General features: G+C 38.2%; 1 pseudogene; it reads left to right on the top strand.

Annotated features, from left to right (window-relative positions):
* The window catches only part of LOC105500446, a 22,509-nt pseudogene extending 18,834 nt beyond the window's left edge, over positions 1-3,675 (top strand).
* The last annotated feature ends 354 nt before the right edge of the window (positions 3,676-4,029 follow it).

The following is a 4,029-nucleotide window of genomic DNA, read 5'->3' on the forward strand; positions in this document are numbered from 1 at the left end:
ATATAACTATTTTCTTGATGAAAAATTCATTTTTATTGTTTCCATTATTATAACAGGCTTGATAATTACATGTAATTTCCATGACTTAAAAGCCACCTATTTAAGGTGTAAAATCCCAATATAATTAGAATGCTTATGAGTCATGAATCCTTCTGGAATCATACAATTTAGGGTGTTGTATAAGTGATTTCTTTCACTGAGCATAATTTTTGGGGCTTTTTTAAAAATAGTTTTTAGATTCATTCACGTTGTAGTGTGTATTTTCATTTCTTCTTACAGCAGTATAATATTTTGTAGTATGCATATGCCATATTTTCTTTGTTCACTTATCAGTTCATTGGTCTTCTGATTGTTTCCAATTGTGGCTTCTAGGAACATTGCTACACAAGTTTTGGCATAAACATGTTTTTCTTTCAGATTGATACTATAAGTGGAATTTCTGGCTCATGTGGGAAGTATGTTTATGAAGAACTGCTAAACTGTTTTCCAAAGTACTTGTTCCATTTGTCATTACCACCAACAATGCAGGAGGGTTCCAAACCCTCCACACAGGAAACAGGAAAATACTGGGTAGAAGTGGTTGGTTCCCCTGCAAAGGTCCCACCCTCAAGCCTGAAAACTCTTGGCCCTAAATGAGAAGAGACATTCTGTTTTTGAGGCCCAAAGTTGCCGTTTGGCCCTCCATACACCCCTATTTTGTACCCATATAAACCCCAACCCCCCAGCATGAACAGAAGAGCAGAAGAGTGGCAGAATGGTGCATCAGGAGAAGAGAAGGAATTTCTGAATGCTGAGAGTAGTTCAGCTGAAGACGGTTGGAGAGGAGAGGAGATTGGATGCTGGATGACCAAACTCCAGAGGAAGATCATCTTCCCACTCCATCACCATTCCGGCTCCCCATTCATCCCACTGAGAGCCACCTCCACCACTCAGTAAAACCCCTGCATTTGTCCTCCAAGTCCATATGCAACCTGATTCTTCCTGGATGCTGGACAAGGACCTGAGTACTAACAAGACACTGAACTGGTTAACACTTAAGCCATCAGTACATGGCAAGGCTAAAAGAGTACACTAACACATACCTATTTCGGCTTCAGGAGTTGCAGACACCCACCCCTGTATGCTGCCGTGGCGCCAGAGCCCAGGGGCACTCGCCCAGGCTCCTGCACTTGCCTGTCTGCGTGCTCCCTCTCCCATAAGAGGCTTGAGCATGCATGGCGACTGAACAGATGAGCCACACAGCAGTCGCACATCTTGTGAGGGGGGGCAAAGAACTCTTGCATTTCATATACAAGAATGTTTACGACAGAATTATTAATATTGTCCAAAAATTGTTAGTAACTCAAATGTCTATTGCTCATAAAATGACGACATAATCTGTGGTTTAGCCATCAACAAAATACTACACAGCAATGGTATTAACCAACAACTGCTACACAAAAGGTTTAAAAAATAGACTCTAATGAATATATGTTGTATAATTCAGTTACATAAACAAAGAAAACTAATGTATGACATTTGAAGTCAGGCTAATATTTAATTGGAAGACAAAAGTAGTGACTAAATGAATCAGGACAAGAGAGTTATTCTAGGCAGGTTGTGATATCCTACACCATGATCTGAAGAGTAGGTAAATTGATATCTTCTCTTCAAGATAATGTTCAAGATGATCTTACACTTTTGACCTATTCACTTAGTGTATGTATATTTATCTTTTGGCTTTAATATTTAAAGTTTTATTTTATAAGATATATAATGTGCTTAAAATTATAGGAATCAAATATCAAAATAAGCATTAAAAAATAGAGAAAATCCTAGAGGTTCCATCATAGTGTGACCAGGAAAAGCATCTCTTAGAGGTAACACTTAGAGGGAAGCCTCAAAAACAGATAGAAGCATGCCTTGGGTTGTTGCAAGAAAGAATGTTCCAGGAGTATGAGAGAGGGGGCAAAATGTGTAAAGATGCTATGGTGAGAACACTTTTGGCACCCTAAAGAAAAATAAAAGGTCAATGTCTCTAGAAGACCTAGTGTGTATGGAAAACTTGTTAGGAGAAGAACTTGCCAGTGTTTGACATTGCAGGGTCCTGTAGGCCAAATAACAGAGTTGGATCTTATTCTTAATATGATGAGAAGTCAGGCAAAAATCTTAATTAGGGGAGTGGCAAAATCTGACTTTTATTTCAAAAATATCATTTTGGCTACTGAGTAAGAAACTGTAGGAGATAAAAGGTAGTATAGAAGCAGAGTGACTAGCTATGAGGCATTTCACTCAGCCTGACACAATTCCTTTTTGGAACTTAAACATGATAATTCTCAAATTGTATTTTCACTATCTTTCCTAAAGCACTTAAAATAGCTCATGATGTTGTCCATGTTCTCATGTGCCTGTTTGAGAACTAAAAGAGTATAACTGGATTGATCACATCACAAAGGATAAATGTTTAAGGGAAGGATACCTTATTCTCCATGATGTGATTATTTCACATTGCCGCCTGTATCAAAACATCTCATGCAACCCATAAATATATACACCTGGTAAATACCCACAAAAACTAAAAATTAACAAACTAAAATATAATAATAAAATGACTTATATTTGTTTTGCCTGTAAGAAATTAATTTTCCTGACTTTCCATTTTACTTTAAAAAATGTGCCAGTGATAAAATTCCAATTTAAAAGCCAAAGTTTCTATGATGACTGAAATTAAATTGCACAAATTCTATGTCAATTATATGTCATTTACTTTGAATCATTTAGCACTTTAAAAACCTTTCATATGCTGGGCGCAGTGGCCCATGCTTGTAATCCCAGTGCTTTGGGAGGCCGAGGCAGGTGGATCACCTGAGGTCAGGAGTTCGAGACCAGCCTGGCCAACATGGAAAAACCCTGTTTGTCTCTACTAAAAATCCAAAAAGTAGCCAGGCATGGTGTCTTGTCCCTGTAATCCCAGCTACTCCGGAGGCTGAGGCAGGAAAACCTCTTGACACCACAGTAGATGGAGGTTGCAGTGAGCCGAGACTGCACCACTGCACTCCAGCCTGGGCAACACAGCAAGACTCTGTTTCAATAAATGAATGAATGAATTAAAATAAAAACCTTACATGGACTTGATATGCTCAAGAAAATAAACTTACTTTCAATTTTGGTATCTCCATGTTTATCCTTCAGATATAAAGAGAACACTATGAAGTTATCAAGAATTTGTCACGATCAACCAGTAAAGGTTGTGCAGTCTTCTGGATTGAATTTGTCAGGCACCATAAAGGAGCCAAGCACTCTCGGGTTGCAGCCCATGACCTCACCCGGTTCCAGTACCACTCTTTGGATGTGATTGGGTTCCTGCTGGCCTGTGTGGCAACTGTGACATTTACCATCATACAATGTTGTATGTTTTATTTCTGGAAATTTACTAGAACTGGAAAGAAGGGATAAAGCGATTAGCTGTATTTGAGGCTTGAAGCTGGGAAACCAGATAGATGGGACTTCTTCAGTTTATTCCAATAAGAAAGGTTATGATGCGAGATTCCTTTCTTTCTGTGACAGAAAATCTCTTTAAAACTTACTTACCTTGTCAAAGAAAAATTTGTTTTTCAGAGATTTAATACCTGTCTAATGGTTAGAAACACTTTTCATCAAGAGGGAAAATACTGGCAAAACTATTAAATAGTATAAAGTCATACAAGCTGATATTTAAACTTGTAGAGCTTATATTGAAATTCGTTGCTCCCATTCATAGGTTACATGAAAAAACTTTTACTGAGCTTAAGTACATTTCACATATTTTACTTAAACACAAGAATATTAAGAAGTCCACTGACAGTATTGGCACTGCTTTGCAAATACTCAGATTACTATGGCTTCATTTTCAGCAAGATTTTCATATTTTAACTGTTGTTAAAGGATTTATTAAACCATTGAATTGTATTAAAAAAACTCTCGGCCGGGCGCGGTGGCTCAAGCCTGTAATCCCAGCACTTTGGGAGGCCGAGACGGGCGGATCACAAGGTCAGGAGATCGAGACCATCC

Source organism: Colobus angolensis, unplaced genomic scaffold (assembly GCF_000951035.1).
Source record: "Colobus angolensis palliatus isolate OR3802 unplaced genomic scaffold, Cang.pa_1.0 Scaffold665, whole genome shotgun sequence".
In the NCBI taxonomy this organism is placed as follows: Eukaryota; Metazoa; Chordata; class Mammalia; order Primates; family Cercopithecidae; genus Colobus; species Colobus angolensis.